Genomic DNA, 24,342 nt, shown 5'->3' with positions numbered 1-24,342 from the left:
ATGGCAGAGTTACAGATGTTGTACCTGGAAAGACAGAAAGAGAGAAAGCATGAAAGGGAGAGACGGAGACATGGAAAATAGGACAGAGAGAAAGAGACAGGCAGAGAAAGACAGTGAGTAAAAGGATGAAAATAAAAAGAAATGGCTGATAAAAGGGAAATAAAGACGACGCACACACCAGCCCCGCAGTAATGAATCACACTCAGCAAGTCCTCTACCCAGAAAGAAGCTGTTCAGAGCTTAGATGGTATCTCTCTATCCTGCTAGAGAATTAGATACGGAATTCTCTAATATTCTATTTCTTATGCTAATACAAATTCAGCTTGCTCCGAGCGGATCCAGTCCACTGCTGGCTGACGGCACCGTCCCTGAGTCTGGGGCGAGGGGCCTCCCAGGCTGGTGAGACCGCGCGGGCCCTGCGGCCGGGCCGGGAGGAGCTGGCCATGCCACGTGCCATCAGCACCGTGACAGGCCCGGTGTGAGACAGCAGGCTACTCTTGGCTCTGCTCGGCGTGGGGCCCAGCCTGAGATGAATATTCAGGAGCTGCTAAGAAAATGCCCCCCCTTTGCTGAGCTTCAGGCTCAGGCCCAGGGCTTCCCCAGTCCTCCCTTGCTCTGCAATGTCAGCTTCTGGGTCCTGTCAACCCTGCCCAGCTTCTCCCAGCGCTGAGGAGCTGCACTTCGGCCCGCGGTCCGCTCCGGGTCCCCAAGGGGCTTCCCCCCCTCATCCCCGCCTCCCTCCTTCAAATGCGCAGGAAGGCGAGTGGGGCTGGCCCCATCTGCGCCAGAGCGGAGGTCAGCGCGGGCCTTGGCAAAGGGGCTGCTCGGAGGGACGCGGGTGGCGCTGGCCACACAGTGGGGTCTCTCTCTAATTGGAAGCCTGGTGCCCGACAGAGCCCAGCGAAGCGCCGGAGTGGGATGGAGCCAGCGATGACAGCCAGGCCGAGGCAAGCTGGAGCATTCCGGTGCAGTGACAGCTTGAGCTCGTCGCTGCAGAGCCCGGCCATCCAAACCCGGCCCCGGAGGAACAGGGGGCCGTGGAGCACGTCTTGGGCAAATTTCAAAGAACTTCCTCATTCTACAGTTTCTGATTTACAGTCACAGACTAGGGCTTGCTTATGAGTACGTGACATGTTCCCAACAGTTTCTGTCCTCTTTGCTTCTTTCTTTCCCCCCAGTTCCACTCGCCTCTCTCTCACACACACATATGCGATGAACCAACCTAGAAAAAGAAAACAGGCTTGAGAAATCAATACGCTTCTTTACAAAGTGACCTGCAAGGAACGATGCAGCAGCATCTGCAGTCAGCGACGGCTATGTCACCTGTAGGCCTGGACTGGAGACCTGGTCTGATTCATGGTGTCAAGTTTAACATCCCAAGGTATATCACTTTAACAGTGATGATAAGAGGAATAAAGGAATTTGCTCTAGCACCACTGAAAGTTCAGTCATTCTTCTGACTTTAGCCTCATTTTCTTCCATGCTGCTAACAATAAGAATGTTAACAGAAACAGTGGGTTTGTTAAGCATGCAGGTGGGACGCCTGTCCAGTGGTAAAGCGTGCATGCACTGGAGGCATTCACAGCCTGGCTGGCTCCCCCACGGACGAGCTGTGTGACTTTACCCTCCCGATGCCTCAGTTTCTACAGCTGCAAAATGGGGATCATAACTACACCCATTTCATACGTTGCTTAAGGAATGCATGGGACACTTTTTATAAAACACTAAGCGCTATGCTGGGCACCTAGTAAATATCCTGTACTATTCTTATTTGTCTGACAGATAAAACATTGAGCATGGAGAGAAGCTACACGGCTTTATCCTCATTTTCGCATTTAATCCTGCCCATTTGCCTCATTTTCCAGACGACACTGAGGCTCAGCAAGATGGAGCAGATTGCGTGGGGTAAGGCAGTAGGAACAGACAGAGCAGGCTTCCCACTCCAGTTCAACTGCAACCACCCCCGACTCCCAGCTTGTGCCGCTCTCAGCCTTTCTTTGCAAAGGTGCAGGGACTTCAAGCCGCTCTGGCTAGTGGAGGGGTGAGACAACCGCCTAGAGTAGGGACAACCTGTTTTGCCTGGAGATTCGGGGTCCTCTGTTTTCGGGTATTCCTCTGCCTCCCAGGAACCATAACTAAGCTAAGTCTCTCCCTCACCATACGCCCCACTGGCTATGTGCCTACAACAAGGCCGCTGGAGCAGAGAAGAAAACGGACCAACAGGGGAGAGCCCAGAGACTCCCTCCCCTGCTGGCCATGTGGCATTAAACCAGTGAGGAGGAGGAGGTGGCTGAGATACCTCAGACACCCCCAGGAAAGGGTCTGGCGAGGCAAGAGGGCTGACATGCCAGCACCCCGGGAGCAGAGCCCTCATCCTAGATCTTGGTCCCCAAAGAGGGCGCCCCCCACTCCCAACCTACCCCTCTCTTGCACTTGGGCTCCTTAATAAAACGGGCCTCCCTGCTGGGTATTTGCTCTGGGCCTGTCACGTCAGCAGTCTCACTCGCTCTTCACCTGCTTCTGGGCCCCACGTGGTGCCCGATTAGTCACACGGTGGGCAAACTGCATTTGTGCAACTCCATGGACTGTACAGTCCATGGAATTCTCCAGGCCAGAATACTGGAGTGGGTAGCTGTTCCCTTCTCCAGGGGATCTTCCTGACCCAGGGATCAAACCCAGGTCTCCCGCATTGTAGGCAGATTCTTTACCATCTGAGCCACCAGGTAAAAGTAACATCATATATGGTAACAAATTCAAATGCTACAGACAAGTTTAAGACGGAAAACATCCTTCCCTTATATGAACCCCAGTCGTCTCCCTAGAGGTGATCGCTATTAATCATTTCTCATATATGGTTACTGAAAAGAATTTCTGCATATACAGCATGGAAGGACTGATGCTGAAGCTGAAACTCCAATACTTTGGCCACCTCATGCGAAGAGTTGACTCACTGGAAAAGACCCTGATGCTGGGAGGGATTGGGGGTAGGAGGAGAAGGGGACGACAGAGGATGAGATGGCTGGATGGCATCACCAACTCGATGGGCATGAGTTTTAGTAAACTCCGAGAGTTGGTAATGGACAGGGAGGCCTGGCGCGCTGCGATTCATGGGGTCGCAAAGAGTCGGACACAACTGAGCGACTGAACTGAACTGATGTCCTTTTAAAAATGTTTACAAACGGCACACTACATATCCATTGTTCTGTGACTGATTTTTATATTTCCTTTTCAGCATACAGATTCATCTTATCCTTTTAAATGGCCACGTAGTATTCTATGGGTTTCCCTGATAGCTCAGATGGTAAAGAATCTGTCTGCAATGCAGGAGACCAAGGTTCAATCCCTGGGTCGGGAAGATCCCCTGGAGAAGGGAATGGCTACCCACTCCAGTATGGTTGCCTGGAGAATTCCATGGACAGAGGAGCCTGACGGGCTAGTGTTCTACTGAATGGATGCTGCATAATGTACTTCATTGCATGCAGAGAGAATCTAACTTGGGGTTTTGAGGGGTGGTGTGAGGGGTGAGGGGAGGTCTCAGAACTTGGCCAGAGCAGCTGGAGGATAAACAGCACTAAGCCAGGCAGGGACAGCATGCCCAAAGGCGCCAGGAGACGAGGAGCAGCTCGTAGAGGAAGGCGGGTGTGGCTGACGTGAAGGGCTCAGGAGAGAGCCGCCCAGAGCGAGGCCGGAGAGAGGGCTTCAGGTGCCAGGTGGGGCAGAACCTGCATCGACCAGCCAGGAGACACACACCTGATGGGTGCCTGCTGCAGGCAAGACCCCTCCGGAGGCACATGAGGGGCAAACCAAGATGGACTGAATAAGCATGGACAAGTTGCAGTGGGAGGGCCTATACACTTACAAAATGATGACAAATGAGCAGAATAAGTAAAATGCACATCCCTTCCTTTGTAGATCATCTGGGAAGCCAAAAGCAGAATTCAGAGCTTCCTCTGTCTTTCCATAATACTTTATTCAAGGCCACAGGATGGACCTGATCACCTTGCTGTAGGTAGAGTAAGTGAAATTTGCCCTCGACCTACCTCCTAGATGATGAACAAGTTGAGGGTGAAGACCGTGTCTCAGTCACTTCTGCATTCCTAAAGACGGGCAGACTAAAGGACAATTGAACAGAACTGACATCAATAAATGTCTCTCAAATCTGAAAGCCACACCCATAGAAGGATGCCATGTTCATTTTCTCTAGATCATTCCAGTTGTAGTATAAGCGCTATTGAGTCTCAGAGCTGCTTAAGCAGGATTCATTTCACAAGAACAACCAAGAGCCATCCTTAGACACTTCCTGGGTTTGATGGCATCATAGCAAAGGCTTTGCCTTACTTGAGAGCTGCAAGGCCTGCTGGGAAAGGCCTGTGCACATACAAGAAATGACAGAGCAGTGAGGACAAAGTTATAGAGGAAGAGTCACTTAAATATTGTCCCTACAGACCCCTTGGCTTCCATCCTGAGGCTGGGTCACAGTGCCCTTCACCAATCTCCCTGAGCTTCCCCTTGATCTCTGGTGTGCCCCAGTCTTATCACTCCACTTTCTGGGAGTCCCAGTAAAGGCTTGTTAACGTATGGCAACAACAGTAGGAACTACTTCCAAAGGGAGAGGTTGCCAAATGGAAAACTCATCACGACACCAGCACACCAGTCTGCCAACAGACCTACCAACCAACCAACCATCAGATGAAACCACAGAAATAAATGAGGGGTGCTTAAATAAATAATATAAATAAATAATAGAAACATGTGGGAACATCAGCAGGATCAATTATGACGGATATCAAAGATGTGAGAAGCTGCCATTTGCCCTGAGATCCATTCATTATGGATAATACCATCACACTCTCGAACTAAAATGCTCAGTACCCAGGAAGTCCCAGTGGGATCCTTTTCAGCCCCTGTGGCTTGACAGCAAGAAGCCTGCCTGCCTCTTGCAAACACGCTGGCCCCAGATCACTGCGATGAGCCTGCCTTCACATCTGGCTGTCGTCTGCTTGTTTTGGTACAAGAACAGAAGGTGATTTCTTGGATTGGACTCCACTTGCGATGAGGGCACCCTGAGCATCACTCAGGCTCTTCCCCTGGAGCATAAATCTTCCTGCAGAGGAAGGAGAGAACAAAGGAGACACCCTGATCCGGCCCCTGGTCCCATCCAGGCAAAGACGGTGCAGGCAGGGAGCTGCTCCTGTGTTTCTTTAGGTTCTACTCTGTGCTCATGTTCTTGGTTGGCGGTTTCTGAACGGGATTCCATAGTCGTGGCCAGAAGGGTTTCTGGAGAGCTACATGAAGTCTCTTCTAAACTCTGGCACATTCTGATCCTGATGCCTTAGTAAACGGTACTGGGGTCAGCCTACCTGGCCAGGTCCTTCTAGATGCTGACTGATGACATCTGTCCCTCTCGCTTCACTCACTAAGCTCACCCCAGCTCCCCGGGGTAGAGGACCCACACAGCCCCACACAACTCTCCTCTGGCAGTACCCCAGCCACTGCAGAGCACTCGTGGGCTGCCAAGGGCTCACGTCCACCCTTCGTAAGGCACAGCCAAGTTCAACAACCAACCCACCTGAAAGGGACCTGACACGCTGCAGAGGGGACACCCCAAGAGCAGTCGAGACAGCCCCCAATGTGTGTTCAAAGTCAACAGACCCTCAGCAGAGCTCATGAGCTTTCGAAAGAATGCCCACGCTTCTAGGAGATGGCAACTTTACGCCCGAGATCATTATCATTTTTCTCTGCAGCTGCAAAACTTTGTTTTACTGAATGCTGTTACCTTCTGCATCACGTATGGGGAATTTTAAACAGGCAAATGGAAGAAGGTCTGATTGAAGATGAAGTTAAGTGAAAGAAATTGGTCTCATTTAGCACATGACAGGATTCATCTGTGTTCTCAAGTCCACTGAGGTGGCATCATGGGCGTTTCATATTCATGAGCTGCTGCGACACTGTGTCCCCTCATTTACAAAGAGCCGTGTTCAGCAAATTCTGTCCCCGTGGACACTCCGTGCATTTCATGGTCTTGTCAGAGAGACATCAAACGCTCCAGTAACCAAATACCAGAAAATGGCTTTAATTAGTGGATCTCAATCGTATAAATAATTTTTTTTTCTAAGTGAAAAAATGGAGCTTTTTTTTTTTTTTTTTTTAAGGGAGAAGAAAAGGGGAAAGCAGTAGGCAACAGGCTTCAAACACCCGAAGGAACAAGGGGAATGGACGCTCTCAGAGGAGCTCTGGGCCCTTGCAGTCCCCGGGTGGACTCGGGTTCCAGGGCAAAAAGGCACCTGCGGATCCTGGGCAGGTCTGCTTCATGAAGACTGGTCCCTGGTGAGTCCGTCTGACCAGCCGGGCCACTGGGCCGGGAGGAGATGGGCGGCCCTCAGAGAAGAGAGGCTGAACACCGTGACACCACTGGCCAGGTTCTGACTGTGAGCAAAAGGCACACAAGCAGGTCCCTGAGGAAATCAGTGCCAGGGACAGAAAGAAGATGCCCGTCTCCCGAGGGGCTGGCTGGCGGGGGGTGTGGAGTCTTCATCCATGTCCCATATATGTTGAAAAGTCTCCGTGCTGCTACCCAACCGACCCCCTTCCTCTTGCTGCTGGGGAAAGAGATCACTGACCTCAAGAAGAACATCAAAACAGCTGGTGTTGAACCTCGGTGCCAAGCAGAAATAGAGACAGGGACGCAGAGAAGAGACGGACAGACACCAGCGGGGGAGGAGGGTAGGATGAACTGGGAGACTGGGACTGACATGTATATCAATATGTTACTGTGCACGGGATGGATAAGTAATGGGAACCTGCTGGATAGCACAGTGAACTCTAGTCAATGCTCTGTGGTGACCTAAACGGGAAAGAAATCCAAAAAAGAGGGGATATATGTATACACACGGCTGATTCATTTTGTTGCATGGCAGAAACTAATATAACACTGTAAAGCAGTTACAGTCCAATAAAAACTAAAAAAAAAAAAAAATAGAGCCGGTTGCTCCGTCCAGCCCCCCACGCTGTGCCAACTGTCCTGACTGACGCTGGGCCGGGAGAGCAGGGCTGGGACTGAGTCAGTGTCTGAGACAAGCCGGGTCTCAGCGGGTGTGGTGCTGGCTGGCTGGTGGGCAGATGGGAGGCGGTGCTGAGTGGTGACTCAGCTTGTGGCCTGCCTCGGGCATGCAGGCCCGGCCTCATCGTGCAGGGGGACAGTAGCACATTCCAGAAGCAGCCTCGAATGCGACGCCCCAGAAGGAGACTTGCCCCGTCATCCCAGCCAGTCCACCCACCCCACGGGCTACAAGAGAGTCCGTATCGACCACGCGAAGGGTCGTCAACCAGGACTGACCCTTTTGCAGCAATTAAAGGTGGTGTTCCTGAGAGACAAAGCAGACCCAATGATGGCCTCCACAGGGAAACACCTCGTCCAGCCCAGGAGCCTAACACGGGGAGGGAGCCCAGTGTCACCTGAGAGGGGTGACCTCTAGCGAATGCAATATACATGACTTCCCTGGTGGCTCAGATTATAAAGCATCTGCCTACAAAGCAGGAGACCCTGGTTCAATCCCTGGGTCGGGAAGATTTCCCTGGAGAAGAAAATGGCAACTCACTCCAGTATTCTTGCCTGGGAAATCCCATGGATGGAGGAGCCTGGTAGGCTACAGCCCATGGGGTCCCAAAGAGTTGGACACGACTGAGCAACTTCACTTTTTTGATACACTGGTTACTACCAGTTGAAGGAAATGAAAATGATGAACAGGGAGGCTCCCGGTTACTCCCAGGAGCTCTCACTTGGCGCTTCACGGCGGTTCCAGCTTTGATCCGGGAGAGACGTGTTAAGGATGGGGAGGGGTAAGGGCCTTTAAAGGTGACGAGGGATGAAGTGGCTGGAAGGGACGGAAAAGGGAGGACCTCTCTGCTCTCTTCAACGAGGCCCGAGACACAGCGAATACAGAATGAATGTGACAGAAAGCGGCCTTCTCAGAGCCGCCACTAGAAGTGTGTTAGAAACCCGGCATATCTGATTCTATTTCATCCTCTTCGTGTTATGCTGGGAAAAAAAACAAGACAAACTCCACTGCTTTTATTCTAAATCCTTAGGTTTTGTGTTTTTCCTTATATATATTTATTAAAAAAATGCTCCTTTGATCGGTGCCACCCGTGACACCCCCACATACGGAACGGCTTCTGAGCGGTTTCCTCCGTGCAAGGCCACCGCTGGTGACAGCCAGCTGGTTTTGATCACAGCCATTCCGAATCGGATTTTCATAAGATAGATGAGGAGTCTTACCGCTGCTCTGTCTCTTATCAGATGCGAAACAGAGGGGGAGGGGGGGCCACGGGTCCTGAGGGAACAGCCCAACAATCAAGGGCTGCCTGGCTCTCTCTCCGTCCCTCCGCTGCTGCAATTTTCAAAGGCGTTTGCCTCGGGCACTTTTAAATGATGGTGTCTCAATTCTGTAATCATCTTTCAAGAGCTTTCTCTTAAAGGGTCTTTTAGGTAAACCCAGTCCGTCAACCACACTTATGGACTCAGGAATCATTTTCCCAATATCTGCCCTCCTGCGTGTGCGTACGTATAGGCGGGTATACCCATGCACACATGGCAAACATCTGGGCATGTTTAGAAAGCTGGGAGGACCTGAAACTGGAAAGGAAAACCCTACCGGTTGGCCATACCAAGTTCATCTCTTGCTAAGGTTAGAGGGTCCCCTATCACCCCTATCACCACTCCCCTGGACTTCTAGGCTTTGCTATCTGCAGGTGTTGGAAGGGAAGACTTCTCCCACTGAGGCCCAAGTGATGTGCTGAGTCCCAACCTCAGATGCACAATCAAGCCTGTTCCTTCCCGTCTCACCTAAGTGCTGTCTGACCCTCAGACTTCAAGACAAGTGAGTTACCACAGCTACCTGCTTGGAGAATACAGTCCTCAGGCCACAGCTGACTGTGGCTTTAATTACGGACTGTTTGGAGCAACTCCTACAAATCCATTTGTCTCTTTTAGTTGCAGAGAACACCACGCCTCTTCTCTATACAGTCCCCATCGCTTGAAACAGACATCCTACAGCATCGAGCCTCTATTTCTTTCTAATCACATAAAAATCTAAGGAGCCTAAGATGTCCCTGGGCAGTGGTTCTCACCAAACTGGCTTTGTCTCCTCTCATCCCTCATTCCCTTCACAGCTCTGTGGAGAAGGAGCTGTGCTTCTCCCCAAAGCTGGACCGTGGCTCACAGTCACACCTAGGACCATCTCACACAGGTACATGGGATTAGCTTTGTCCTACCCCAATCCTGTCTTCTGTATTCAATAGGGAAAGAACCCAAGGAGTTATAGAGTAAATACCCAGGTCTCCATAGCTATTTCAGGGAGGGTGAGCTCTCTTTTGCCTTTGTCAGTGCCTAATGTTGGAAGATTTATTATTAATCACATTCCTCCAAACAGACCACGGCACCACGGGATGCTGACGGAGCCCTCCCTGTGTTCCTGGAGAAAGGTCAAAACAGGCTGCTTCGTTCACGACAGTCAGGCATGCGTGGTGCAAAGACTTGCTTCGTCCTCCCCATCCCACCTCTTCAGACATGGACATCCCAGAAAGCTGCTCACATGAACAAAGAAACTGGAGCCCCAGAGACTGGTCACTGTCAACTGCCTTTTGGGTAGAGATGTTCGTGATGGAGGGTTTGGGAAGGCTGGTGTGACCCAGAGAGGTAGAGCACGGTGTTCCAGCTCTGCCAGTGAGCGGGAGGTCTGCTCAACACTCCGGGCTGTGCCCTGCAGCTGAACTGGAGGAGATAGGGGACAAAGCAGAACCACCAAAGCCTGGTCCAAGCTTAACTCTGTTTCCAAAACCTGCCCTGACGCTGCCTTTTTGAGAGGCAAGAAGAACAGAGCCAAACCAGTCTCTATTAAGCTTGCTGAGTCAAGACATTCCATCAACTCCCAGATACCTACTCTGATGGCATATGCTTTTCCCATGGTGGGATCACGGGACCTTGAACACAAAACCAAGTTACAACAACTTCTCTTGCTGCATTAATGAAACTTCAGGCCAGTTCCCTATAACTTCTCTGGTGTCTCATTGGCTCTGGGGACCAGCCCCGGCCAAAGCCACAATGAGGAGATGTGAAGTCAGCCACTGGGGCCTCAAGAGTTTCCATCTACTAGAGTTCATCTCTCTTTTCCCATGAGGAGTGAGGCTTTCACTGTCTATCACGGAAGAACCAAATCCAGACTCCAGCTGTGCAGAGCTGTCCCAGAGGGTGGACCCAGTCAGGAGTCAGGAAACCCGGGTCCCACGTCTGCCCCTTACCTGCTGACCTTGTGCCTTATTTGTCAGCTCTGCTCCTAAGTTTCCTTATCACCAAAACAACATGCCTTCTACCTCAAAGACATCCTTATTTCTGGGGTGTCCACTGGAATATATCTCATGATATAATCTTTAAAAAACACCTTACTGTCACATTGGCCTGTGGAGCAGTCTTCCAAATATTCCAGCCACAGACACCACCTATGTGTCTGTAAGGCAAGCTGGGTCTTTTGTTTAGAGAATCACTGTATAGTGGACCTCCCTAGTAGTCTAGTGGTTAGGAATCCACCCCCCAGCGTACGGGACTCGGGTTCAACCCCTGTTCGGGGAACTAAAATTCCCACATGCCATGGAACAATGAAGGCCAATATAAGATCCCTCATGCTGCAACGAAGACCTCATGCAGCCAAAATAAACAAACATTGAAAAAGGAGAATTGCTGTATGGAAAGTTCATTTTCTCTAATGCAATGAGCCTGCACAGACTCCTGTGACCCACAGTGAACTCAGCTCAGTATTCGCACCATGATCCGACACCCCTGACTGGGGAATCTTTGACGTCCCATGCAGTGTCTGTGATGTCCTAAGTCTCTGGGACGTCAATTTGTTCACCCTCAGCTGCGTCTCAAGGATGAGGCTGGTGGGAGAGCTCCAACCAGAGCCCTCCACGGCCCAGGGACCACCCTGTGGGGGTCTCTGTTCTTCTAAATGTCCCACACTCCCTGGTGTTCAAGCTACCACCCTCACAAGCCTCTCTTTCCTCTCACCCTAAGACAGGAGCTCCTGTCTGAAAGACCCAGCAGAGTTGCAAGAATTCCCTATTTAAAAGCAATCCCAGGACTTCCCTGGTGGTCCAGTGGCTAAGACTCTGCGCTCCCAAAATAAGGGGCCCGGGTTTGATCCCTGGTCAGGGAACTAGATCCCACATGCCACAACTAAAGATCTCGCCGCAGCAAAGATTGAATGAACAAATGAGTATTTTAAAATGTAATAATAAAAAAGCAATCCCAATAGATCTGAAAAAAAATAAAACTAAGATGGGGGAGGAGTGATCCAACCTGAAGATTCTGCTTCATATCACAGAGCTTTAAAGACCTAGCTTCTCTGGCTTTTCTCTACTCAGCCCCGGTACTGTCAACAAGACTTCACCGAGAGAGCATCAGTGGAGCTGAGGACAGGGGCCAGCGGGTTAATCTGAGAACCAGGAAAGGAGAGCAAACCTGCACCAGGGCGCTGGGAAGATGAGTGGAGGCCAGCTTCCCAGATAAGCAAGCTGGAGAAAGGAACCTAGCACTTTGACAGTAAATAGGAAGGTGCTGAGAGCAGGTGATTGGAAGTCACGAAGGCCATGTCCCAACTTCAGCTCCGTCATTTACTAGCAGTGATGTTCTGGAGCAGTTCAGGCTGTCTAAGATGTTTGGGAATTTCGCATGCAGATTGTTACACAGAAACATTATTAAAGATTAAATTATATATTATTGTTGCTGTTCAGTCCCTAAGTCCTGTCTGACTGACTCTCTGTGACCCCATGGACTGCAGCACGCCAGGCTTCCCTGACTCTCTGTGACCCCATGGACTGCAGCACGCCAGGCTTCCCTGTCTTTCACTATCTCCTGGAGTTAATTAAATAGGGCTTCCCTGATGGCTCAACAGGTAAAGAATTCACCTGCAATGCAGGAGACACGGGAGATGCGGGTTTGATCCCTGGGTTGGGAAGATCTCCTAGAGGAGGAAACTGCAACTCATTCCAGTATTCGTGCCTGAAAAATCCCATGGACAGAGGAGCCTGGCAGGCTACTGTCCAATGGGTCGCAGAGTCAGACATGACTGAGCGACTAAGCAGAACACAACACAGCATAATTAAATAAGTTACATTAAAAACAAAGGTAATACTCAAAACTTGCCACTTTCTACGTTTTACTGCATTTTACCTTACCTATGCTTATGAACTTATTTACATCCAATGGACTGTGTTTAGTTGCTCAGTCGTGTCCGACTCTTTGCGACCCCATGGACTTAACTTTCCCCTGTGGAGCCCTTTCCCCAGAGGAGCCCAGGCTCCTTTGTCCATGGAATTCTCCAGGAAGAATACTGGAGTGGGTTGCCATTTCCTCCTCCAGGGAGGATTCCTGACTCAGGGATCAAACCCGAGTCTCTTGGGTCTCCTGCATTGGCAGGCGGATTCTTTACCACTGCGCCACCTAGGACCTCTACCCAATGAGGACTTTGCCCCCTCCCCATCCTGGAGAGATGGTTGTTAAATAAGTACATGTCTGCTTATTAGTCATGTGACCTCTGTTAGCTATTTGACTTCCCAAGGCTTCAATTTCTTTCCCTGGAAAAGGGTAATGATCACAGTGCCTCCTCGTAGAAATGCCGAGAACTGACTAAAGTATTGCAGGGAAAACAGCACAAAGCCTGGCTCTTGGCAAACACACACATTAATTATCAATCCCATTTTCTTGTAAGAAGGACTTTTTCCAATCTCATACCTACTATACTATAAACAACAGCAAGTTTAACAAGGCAGAGACAGCAGACACGACAGTTACTCCTTGGATAATGAATCCCACCCCACCCCACCCCTGCCCTCTTTCCTGCTCTATGTTTAGCTAAAAGGAACCCTGGTTAGAATAGCTTTTTATTTTTTTTTTTTTTAATTAGGGAGGCAGGACTTCCCTGGTGGTCCAGTGGTTAAGAGTCCACCTGCCAATGCAGGGCACACGGGTTTGACCCCTGGTCCAGGAAGATCCCGCAGGCCACGGGGCAACTAAGCCCATGTGCCGCAGCTACTGAAGCCCAAATGCTTTGGAGCCCGTGCTCTGCAACGAGAAGCCACGATGATGAGAAACCTGCGCACCGCAACTAGAGAGTGGTCCCTGCTTGTCGCAACTAGAGGAAGCCCGCAAGCAGCAACAAAGACCAAAATGAAATTAAATAAATAAATAAAATTAGGGAGGCAAAGGGACTAGGTTTGGGTACCAGCTGAGAAGTCTGATGCGCTGTGTTAAGCTTAAGGAGGGAATATAATGGAACATTCTGACTAAGCAAGAGAAAAGAATTGAGACATCAGGGTTCCAATTTATCCACACTAAAAGAATTCTTCCCACTCTCTCTTTCTCTGCATGAAAACTGCTTGGGCTAAGACTGCTGTTTGCAAGAGAATGGATGAAAGATATGGTGGCAGAATTTGGAACGAGAAAGAGCCCAAAAGAGCCACGGAAAGCCTGGGGACAGGGATGAACAGGCAAAGGGGCCACAGAGCAACAGCCCACTACAGACAGTGCGTTTCTAACTGCTGACAGCCCGGCGCCTCACATCGCATCCAACCTCATTGCTGGGATGAGTTCAGGCACTTTTACCTATTTTCCCTGTTGACATGGATAGAAAATTGAGCAATTACCCTTAAACTCAGAGCTCTCAGATCATCCAGATTGTTACACTCGCAGAATTAAGTCCCCAATTGCCCCTGGCTAAAAGGGGCTCAACTCAGCCTGTCCTTTAGGAATTACACACTTTTGGGTTGGCCATGGATTTATTATTCCTCAGGTTTTGAGGTATTTGATTCTGTCAGAACTGGACCCCAGGATACAAAGAGCGCCACCCTCTCCAGCGAAAAGCTGGTATGCCCGAGGCGTGGGAGCTGCCGGGAAGAGTTATTGAAAATCCCACCTGCAGTCCTGGATTACGCCAAGATGCGATGGTTACATCCAAGAAAGAGCTAATTCTTTTTTTTAAAGCTCCTGTTTCCAGAGACTTTCCCCGTTTTAAACCACTTTCTTTCCTAATTTGAATTTACCTGGGAGGTAAGCTTTTTGAAAGTTGAGTCCGTATCTAGTTGTGTTTTTCAGAGATTCTCTCGCTCTGAAGTCTGTTCGTCTTTTCTAAAGACAAAGAGTTCTTCTCTCCCATTTGTGTGCTGCTCAGTGTTCCAAGCTTTACTATTCACCAGAGTTCACTTTCTGAGAGCTGGATTTCAGAGCTCAAACAGCCCTGGGAATTCTAGTCTCTGATGCTTCTGGCGTCACAGAGGTGACTGGACGCTGTGCCTGCTGTCTCCTCTACCAGGGGTCCCCAAGCCCCCAGCACCCACCCCGCTGTTGCTGGCAACTTCTGTATGTCCTTCAAGTTTTGACGTTTGAAAGCCATTTCTTCAGAGAGGTCCTCCCTATCACCCAACCCAAATCAGGTCTCTACATCATTCTCTTCCATGGCACCCCGACTCTCCCTTCAGTAGACTCAACTACAGTCTGTCCATACTCATTTAATGTGTGACTATTTGCTCAGTATCCCCTTCCCCAACTAGACTGTAAGCTGCATGAGGGTAAGGACTAAGAAAGTCTTCTTGTACACCATCATGCCCCCAGTGCCCAGCCCCAAGCATCATACATAGTAGGTATTCAACAAATGGTGGTTAAAGAAATGAATAAATGAACTACCTGCCCAGTATCACCTCTAGAGACTGGATCCAATTCTATTCCAGATCTGATGTTTTCTCTAACACCATGCAACCTTCCACGACAGAAAAAGTCTAGAGGTCTTAGGGCAAACCAGAAACTTGATTCCAAGAATAGGGATGGATAATTAAGCCACTAAAAGGAAGATCAGTCTTGCCATCCTACAATTTGGGGACCCTGAGACCATTTGGGGGCTCTGGCTGTCCATTACAGGGCTTTCCCCATGGCTCAGAGGTAAAGAACCCAATTGCAATGCAAGAGATGCAAGAGACACAGGCTCCATCCCTGGGTCAGGAAGATCCCCTGGAGGAGGGCATGGTAACTCACCTCAGTATTCTTGCTGGGAACATCCCATGGACAGAGGCGCCTGGCAGGCTACAGTCCATGGGGTCACAGAGAGTCGGACATGACTGAGCAACTGAGCACAGAGCTGTCTGCTACTCTCAGCTCTTCTCCATAACCATGAATGCCAACTTCCCTGAAGCACTTTACCAGTTCTAGCTGCGAGTCAACCCAGAATCAGCAAATTAGATGACTGGCACTCTTCAAACTTCATGAAAGGTGGTTTACATGAGGATGTTGAATATGCGTAGTTGAGAATGGCCCAGAATCAGGGCTTGGATCTGCAGAACCAGCTTCTCTCCTAGTGACGGTGAATTCCTTATTCACCCTCCAAGTGGAATCACTCCTGATGCCAGGCAGCTTACCGTGGAAGGCTGTGCACATGTTTCTCTGCCTAACCTAATCCTATCTAGCCTATAGGACCCGAGCGAGTTCTACTTTCTTCCTGAAGGGCTGGCAACCCACAGAGATCGCTTCCTCTTCTGACCTCACAGCACTTTACAAGGTAAATCACTAATATAGTAACAACTGCTTGTTAACTTTGCCACTCACCACACTGCTACTTTAGTTACTTAATCCTTGTATAGGTTTTCATTTTTCGTGTTTGGTCTTCCCAGCAAAGTTCCGTGTTCCTTTAGAGCAGAGCCCTCCAAGGTTGTTTGTTTTCAGTTGCTAGGCTGTGTCATGACACTTTGCGACCCCATGGACTGCAGCATGCCAGGATTCCCTGTCCTTCACTATCTCCTGGAGTTTGCTCAAACTCATGTCCATTGAGTCGGTGATGCCATCCAACCATCTCATCCTCTGTCATCCTCTTCTCCTCCTGCCCTCAATCTTTCCCAGCATCAGGGTCTTTTCTAGTGAGTCAGCTTGTTGCATCAGGTGGCCAAAGTATTGGAGCTTCAGCATCAGTCCTTCCAAAGAATATTCAAGGTTGATTTCCTTTAGGATTGATTGGTTTGATTTCCTTGTTGTCCAAGGGACTCTCAAGAGTCTTCTCCATCACCACAATTCAAAAGCATCAATTCTTCGGTGCTCAGCCTTCCTTATGGTCCAGCTCTCACATTCGTACATGACTACTAGAAAAATCATAGTTTTGACTATACAGACCTTTGTCAGCAAAGTGGTATCTCTGCTTTTTAATACACTGTCTAGGTTTGTCATAGCTTTTCTTCCAAGGAGTGAGCATCTTTTAATTTCATGGCTGCAGTCACTGTCCGCAGTGATTGTGAAGCTCAAGAAAATAAAATCAGTCATGGTTGCCACTCTTTCCCATCTATTCACCGTGCAGTGATGAGATTGAATATGCCATGATCTTAGTTTTTTTAATGTTGAGTTTTAAGCCAGCTTTTTCACTCTCCTCTTTCACCTTCATCAAGAGGCTCTTTAATTCCTTTTGCTTTCTGCCATTAGGGTGGTATCATCTGCATCTCTGAGGTTGTTGATACTTCTCCCAGGAACCTTGATTTCAGCTTATGATTTATCCAACCTGGCATCTTGCATGATGTATTCTGCATATAAGTTAAATAAGCATGATGACAATATACAGCCTTGACATACTCCTTTTGCAATTTTGAACCAGTCCATTGTTCCATGTTTAGTTACAACTGTTGCTTCTTGACCTGCATACAGGTTTCTCAGGAGACAGGTAAGGTGATCTGCTGCTATTCCCAGCTCTTTATGACTTTTCCACAGTTTGTTGTGATCCAGACAGTCAAAGGCTTTAGTGTAGTCAATGAAGCAGAGTAGATGTTTCTCTGGAATTCCTTTGCTTTTCTATGATCCAATGGATGTTGGCATGGTCTTATGAAGGATTTACAAATCGCTTCCTAAAGGCCTAATCCAACTTGAAGATGCATTTTGTTCTGTTCATACAGTGATGTTTAAAACTTGTCATTATTTGAAAAAATAAATAAATAAAACTTGTCATTATTTGAAATATGAATTTGACAACTTTTAGGTCATGCCATCTCCCCTCCAAGCTCCCCACAGGCCTCACCATTCTTTATGGTCAAACACACCTGCTGTTTCAAGTATTTATATTATCTGCCGAGCCCCTAGAAACATTTGAGTTCACAGCCTGCCTTGGTCTTGCAAACAGTCCCTCTGCAATACACTCTGGTTAACCAACAGATCCCCACACCACCTCTGCATAGCACTTACTCTCTGCTTCTCATTCAAAAAACACATCCCATCCCAATAGCTCCTTCCTTTCTCTGTTTTTCTGTTCTCTTCCCTCAGAAGCCTGAGGGAAACATCAATAAATTAGAGGATGTGTTTCTCTTCTCTCCCTCAGCTTCTTCCCCAGGGAAGGAGGAGGAGCACCAGGTATCAAGAGAGATCTAGGACTTCTCTGGCCCTCCAGTGGTCAAAACTCCATGCTTCCAATACAGCGGATGCAGGTTTGATCCCTGGTCTGGAAATTAAGATCCCATATGCTGCCCAGCGCAGCCAAAAAAAATAAAAATAAAACAAAAGCAGAAACATTTTTTGAAGAGTGATTTAGGGAGGCCGAATGATGAGAAATATAACTCAAGAGACAGGGCTTCTCAAAGTCTATATAAAAGAGGAGGAGGAAAGAAGGCCAGGCATGTCTCACTAGATCAGAGAATCCTGGAGGGCAGGGGCTGTCTCACTCACCACTATTTCTGAGACCTGGAGCAGCACTGCCCACAGGAGATGTTTCATGAAGTCCCCCTGGTTTTCCTCGGTGAAGGTTCATCTCCAAGAGGCTCAGAGGAGGCCCTGGACCTTGGCTCCTCACTTCTGTTCCTGGAGGTTCATCTTCTCCTTTGAGATGGCTCGTCAATCACGCAGCCCTACCAAGTACCAGAAGACGAGTGGCCCCTTCCCAGGTGAGAATACGCCTCACTGATGACCTCAAAGAACCCGGATGTGATTTTATTTTTTTAATTAAAAAAGTGTATTTATTTATTTGGCGGTGCTGGGTCTTGGCTGCTGCGTGGGCTTTTCTTTAGTTGCAGCGAGCGGGGGCTACTCTCGAGTTGCTGTGTGCAGGGTTCTCGTTGTGGTGGCTTCTCCTGTTACGAAGCAAGCGGTCTAGGGCATGCCAACCTCAGCAGTTGTGTCTGTAGTTGCAACTCCCAGGCTCTAGAGCGTAGGCATATGGCCTTAGCTGCTCCGAGGCATGTGGGATCTTCCCGAACCACAGATCAAACCAGTGTCTCCTGCATTGGCAGGCGGATTCTTTAATACTGAGCCACCAGAGAAGCCCCCAGATGTGATTTTATTAAGGGAACCAGTAGGTTTCCTCACAGGTGCCCAGAGATCTGTTTAACGTCATCGCCGAATGAGTGTCCAGGATGGTTCAGGGCAATCATTCATGGAGTTTCCCCACCCACTGGCTATTCCAAGTTCAAAGGAGCAGCCTTAACTAGCCAACCAAGTAATTCCCTGAGCAAAGATAATTCTAGAGACTAGTTATATGTAACATATGATTCCTACTGCAAAATGGATTCTAAACATTCACATACAGTGAAATGGACTAAGTCGAGTGTGAAGTGTAACATATGAACTGATTTTCCATTAAAGGACTCAGGAATAACTGCATGGAAAACAGATTTATGCCAGGGCAGAGACATACCTCCTAGAAGGTAACATCAAGTGTACTCTGACAAGAAAGGCTTTTTTTTTGCTTCAAACCCCTGGAGCCAAAATAAAGGTCAAATCAAAATTTTCACATTCCAAGTTTATGAAGGGGAAAAGAATACCAGAGGTATTCTCCAAAAACAGTGACTTTCTTCTCTCCTTCCTTAATGGAATTGTATCAAGCATCCTATCAATCATGCCAGCATTCTATCTTACACACTGGGGAGCTGACATTTACACAACTGACCTGTGCAAGGAGATGCCAACACAGCGGAGGGTTGTGCTATTTGTTATAGCCCAAAGGTCAAGAGCAGGGACTCTGGGGCCAAGATATGCGTTCAAATCCTGGTGCTGGCCTGTGCTATGCTAGTAATACATGGTGAACACAGCTGCCTTCCAAACCCTGGTGTTGCCACTTACTGGTCATATGACCTTCGGCAAGGTTGCCTTTCTTTGCCTTAGTCTCCCCGTCCTTAAAATGGGGATGATGGCCAATTAAAATGTCTTTTAACAGGTGAATAGATAACCAAGATAACCAAAATGTGCTATGTATCCATGCAAGGGAATATTATCAATAAAAATGAACCGGGTAATGATACACACCACCAGCTGGATGGATCTCAAAATCGTTCTAATGAGTGAAAAAAGTCAATTTCAGAAACTACAAACCACTCTATCATGACAAAAAAGAGATCACAGTTGCCTAGAGACAGGGGCAGAGGGAGGATGGACTGAAAAGAGCGAGAGCAACTTCCGGGGGTGATGGGAATCTTCTGTAAGTTGATGGTGATGGAGGTTTCAGTGGGTATACACAGCTGTAAAAATTCACACTGTGCACTTTGAATGAATGCAGTCTATCATATGCAAATCAGACCTCAATAAAACTGATATTAAAAAAAACTCTCCCACAGGTTTGAGAACTCGATGAGGAAAAAAATGTGCAACACTAGGTTCCATAGCTGGCACATGGTGCTGGTGGAGACCACGGCAAGAGAACAGAAAGTTCCCCTGGGAGTCAGAGGACCGGAGTCCCTATTCAGCCCGATGATCCTGTGTAATAGTGCTTAAGCCTCAATCTCTCAACAAGTCAAATGGCAGGCCTGGACACCAAGGCATATAGAGATGCCAAAAGCTGCAACAATTTGATTCTAACGTGATGACGCCACAATGGCAACCAGCACTGCCTTCTAATGATGCATGTGTGATGGATGTAAACTTCAGTATTCAGAGGGTTTTGCTGTGATATAGTTACTCCTTGAAATGGAGCATTTTCACACAATTGAGGGCTTCCCTGGTGGCTCAGACAGTCAAGAATCAGCCAGCGATGCAGGAGACCTGGGTTCGACCCCTGGTGTTGGGAAGATCCTTTAGAGAAGGGAATGACAACCCACTCCAGTATTCTTGCCTGGAGAATTCCATGGACAGAGGAGCCTGGCGGGCTACAGTCCAGGGGGCTGCAAAGAGTCAAATACGACTGAGTGACTAACACTTTCTTTTTCTCCCAATTGACAAAAATGGAGAAGGGAGGATTTCAGAAGGCCTTTGAGGGGAGTTGAAAAGAAGTCCAAGCCAGGGTGGGAAGAGGTGTGAAGAGTTCCATTTGAGTAGACCTTCTGCAGACCAGGAATTCAATGAGCACTCCAGCGTCATCGGCATCACAGCTTCCAAGCACATCATACCTTGACCACCTGGTAGGGATCCTGCCTCCTTGAGGCCATTGGCACATCCTCCTGAGTGGTTGCCCTGCAGCCCTGTGTAACCAACAGCTGAGGCCACAGTCTCTGAGGACAGGCCAGCCCGAAGTGTGGCAGAAGCCACCAATCAGTGAGCATCATAGCTGTCACTGTAGCGGCGGCAGAGGACGGCCCAGGAACACGTCTGGGAAGACAGACTCTGGGGACAGAAGCGCAGGGTACCTTGTTGACCAGCACCAGCAGGAATTATTGGTGGATGGAGTAGCTTGGCAGCTGAGAGGAATTGAGTGAGAAGAGCTGAGGGGGAATATCTGGCAAAAATAGATGAACTTGTTGATGAGAGACAACGGAAAAGCAATGAAAGTGGTGAAGAATGATGGGAGGAGACTCAGGGGCTCTTACTAACTCCTAGAGCGAGTGCAGACTCAATTCCTGACCTCTAGAGACTACCTTTCTACCTTCATACCCCTTTGGGACAAGATGAGACAGAAGTACTTGTGCACACGACTCCCTCTCCTGTCCTCAGTCCTGGCTTTGAAGGCATCACAGCAGGGTTGTCAAACTTCAGTGCGCAAAATATTTATCTGGGGAGCTTACTTTGATGCAGATTCCCGGGGCCCCAACTCCAGCTTCTGCTTTGCCAGTGGCCTGGGAATCTGCATTTTTAAACTTTTTATTTTGTACTGGGGTGTAGCCAATTGACAATGTCGTGATGGTTTCAGGTGAACAGCAAAGGGACTCAGCCACACATACGCATGTATCCATTCTCCCCCAGGGCTTCCCCAGTGGTTCAGATGGTAAAAAATCTGCCTGCAGTGTGGGAGACCTGGGTTTGATCCCTAGCTGGGGAAGATCCCCTGGAGGAGGGAACAGCTACCCACTCCAGTACTCTTGCCTGGAGAATCCCATGGACAGAGGAGCCTGACGGGCTACAGTCCACGGGGTTGCAAAGAGTCAGACACAACTGGGCAACCAAGCACTAAACACATTGTCCCCCAAAAGCCCCCTGCCACCCAGGCTGGCGCTTAACACGGAGCAGCGTTCCTTGTGCTATACACAGGCCCTTGTAGGCTATTCACTCTAAACACAGCAGTGTGCGCACGTCCCCCCAGCTCTGGGAACCTGTGTTTTAACCGCCCGCCTGGCACACTCATAACTGTCCTATGTGACTCTCACTCTAATCCTGTGCATAGCTATGGCACAGAGAATCACCTATGTTCCACAGATTTAATTCTCCCCTTCACCTTGGTCACATGCAAAGGTTAACGAATAGAAGGCTTTGGAACTCCACTTCTAGCCATGAGAGAGTAACTGGTACCAGACTTGCCTTCCTCCCAAATAAACAATCGGAAAACTGGAAAAAATACAAGAAACAGCTGTTTTCACACAGTGGACAAGAGGTAACACAGAACTGAGATCCCCGAGGAAAGGGAAATGAATGAAGCGGGCCCTGCAGTCACCCTGGCTTTGGCTTAGAGGTGCTTCCTGGGCACTGGTACAGGGGAGGGAACGCCGAGTGGGGCACGGGGAGGTCTGGCTGAGTTGAGGAGACACAGGTCAAAGTTTAGGTGGCCGGGATTCGAGAAACAACCTAAGTGTCCACAGATAGATGAATGGATAAGGAAGATATGGTGTGTGTGTATATATACACACACACATACATATACAAGGCTTCCCTGGTGGCGCTAGTGGTAAACAACCTGCCTGCCAATGCAGGAGACTTGAGAGACACAGGGTTCGATCCCTGGGTCAGGAAGATCCCCTGGAGGAGGAAATGGCAAACCCATTCCAGTATTCTTGCCTGGAGAATCCCATGGACAGAAATGCCAGGCAGGCTACAGTCGAAGGGTCGCAGAGTTGGACATGACTGAAGCAACTTAGCACACAGCACACACACACCCGTACATATACAAATACATGCATGTGTATACATGTATGTGTATATATACATGTATGTGTATATGCGTGTGTATACATGTATGTGCATGTATACATGTATGTGTGCATATACATGTATGTGTATATGTGCGTATATATACATGTATGTGTGTATATACACATACATGTATGTGTATATGTGTATGCATGTGTATATACATGTATGTGCATGTATATGTGTATGTGCATATATACATGTGTGTATATGTGTGTGCGCGCATATATATACATTTATGTGTGTGTATATGTGCGTGTATATATACACGTGTGTGTGTATATGTATGTATCTATGTGCGCTGTGTGCTAAGTTGCTTCTATATATATATACAGTGTAAATATATGTGGGGCTTCCCAGGTGGTGCTAGTGGTAAAGAACCCGTCTGCCAATGCAGGAGACGCAGGAGACCCAGGTTCGATCCCTGGGTCAGGAAGATCGCCTGGAGAAGGAAATGGCAACCCACTTCAGGATTCTTGCCTGGGAAATCCCATGGACAGAGGAGCCTGGTGGATACAGTCCACGGGGTCGCAAAGAGTCAGGCACGACTGAAGCGACTTAGCACAGCATATATGCACTCACACACACTCACACACACTCACAGACACACACACACACACAGACACACAGACACACACACACAGACACACACACACACACACAGACACACACACACACTCACAGACACATATATGCACACACACACACAGATACACACACACACTCACAGACACATATATGCACACACACACACACAGACACAGACACACACACACACACACACACACACAGTGGAATGCTGCTCAGCCATGAACAATGAAATCTTGCTGTTTGTGACAACGTGGATGGGCCTGGAGGGTGTTAGGCTTAAGTGAAATAAATCAGACAGAGGACGACAAATACCATATGATCTCACTTATGTGTGGAATCTAAAAAACAAAACAAACAGGAAACAAAAACAGGCTTCTACACACAGAGAACAAACAGGTGGCTGCCAGAGCAGGGGGTGGGGTGAAATTGGGGAACAGGATTAAGAGGTACAAACTTCCAGTGATAAAGTCAATAAACCACTGGGAAGTTATATACAGCATAAGGAATATGGTCAATAAAATCGTAGTAACTTGCATGGGGAGAGATTTATCATGAGATCACTAATGGATGCAAACGTCAAACCAACACATGGCACACCTGACACCAGCATAACACTGTACATCAACCACGCTTCAATTAAACCAAAAGAAACAATGGCCACAATTATCTGAATCTGATGAAAACCATAAATCCACAGACTCAAGATGTTCAAGCAGGATAAACCCAAAGTAAACCCCAACAAGGCACATCGTGACCAAATTGCTGAAAATAACAGATAAGGGAAAATAAGTCTTAAAAGCAGGAGAAAAAGACAGTGCATACAGGGGAACAAAGATAAGGATGACCACTGACTTCTCAGCAGACAAAGCAAGCCAAAGGACAATGAACTGAGTATCTAAAAGACTAAAAGGAAAAACAGAGTCGTCAGCCCAGAATTCTTTATCGGCTGAAAAGTAAAGACATTTTCAGATGAACAAGACTGAGAGAATTTGTTGCCAGAGGACCCGCTCTACAAAAAAATAAAATGTTACACGAAGTGCTTCAGGCACAAGGAAAATGATACTAGATGGAAATTGAGCTCTACACAAAGGAACAGACTGAGGAAATGGTAAATATGTGAGTTAAAAAAGAGGCTTTGATCATTCAGGTCCTAAAGATAACCTCCCCTCTAGTAGGTTTCCTGCAAAAGGTACACACAAACTTTATCTCTTCTCGAGTTTTGAACACAGGCTTCAGCTGTGACATGGCTGCTGGCCACTGAAGTGCTATTTCTCCCTCATTTACAGCGTCAGCCTTTAACCAACTAGGTGCCATGCACTAGAGATGCAAAGGTAAATGAGGCACGGTGTCCACTATCAAGGAGCTTTTACAGCCTGGTGGGAAGAACAACTGAGCCAATAGAGAGTTAAAAAGCATGAGGG

At 48.3% G+C, this 24,342-nt stretch overlaps 1 protein-coding gene across 1 annotated transcript in view; it reads right to left on the bottom strand.

Moving 5' to 3' along the window:
• Nucleotides 1-24,342, bottom strand: part of IFT43 (intraflagellar transport 43) — a 106,012-nt gene that overhangs the window by 5,638 nt on the left and 76,032 nt on the right. The gene's annotated exons all lie outside the window — the stretch shown is intronic.

The sequence above is a fragment of the Cervus canadensis genome, chromosome 6 (genome assembly GCF_019320065.1).
Source record: "Cervus canadensis isolate Bull #8, Minnesota chromosome 6, ASM1932006v1, whole genome shotgun sequence".
Taxonomy (NCBI): Eukaryota; Metazoa; Chordata; class Mammalia; order Artiodactyla; family Cervidae; genus Cervus; species Cervus canadensis.
Note: the sequence above shows the minus strand (reverse complement) of the source record. Positions and strands in the feature narration are given on the sequence as shown.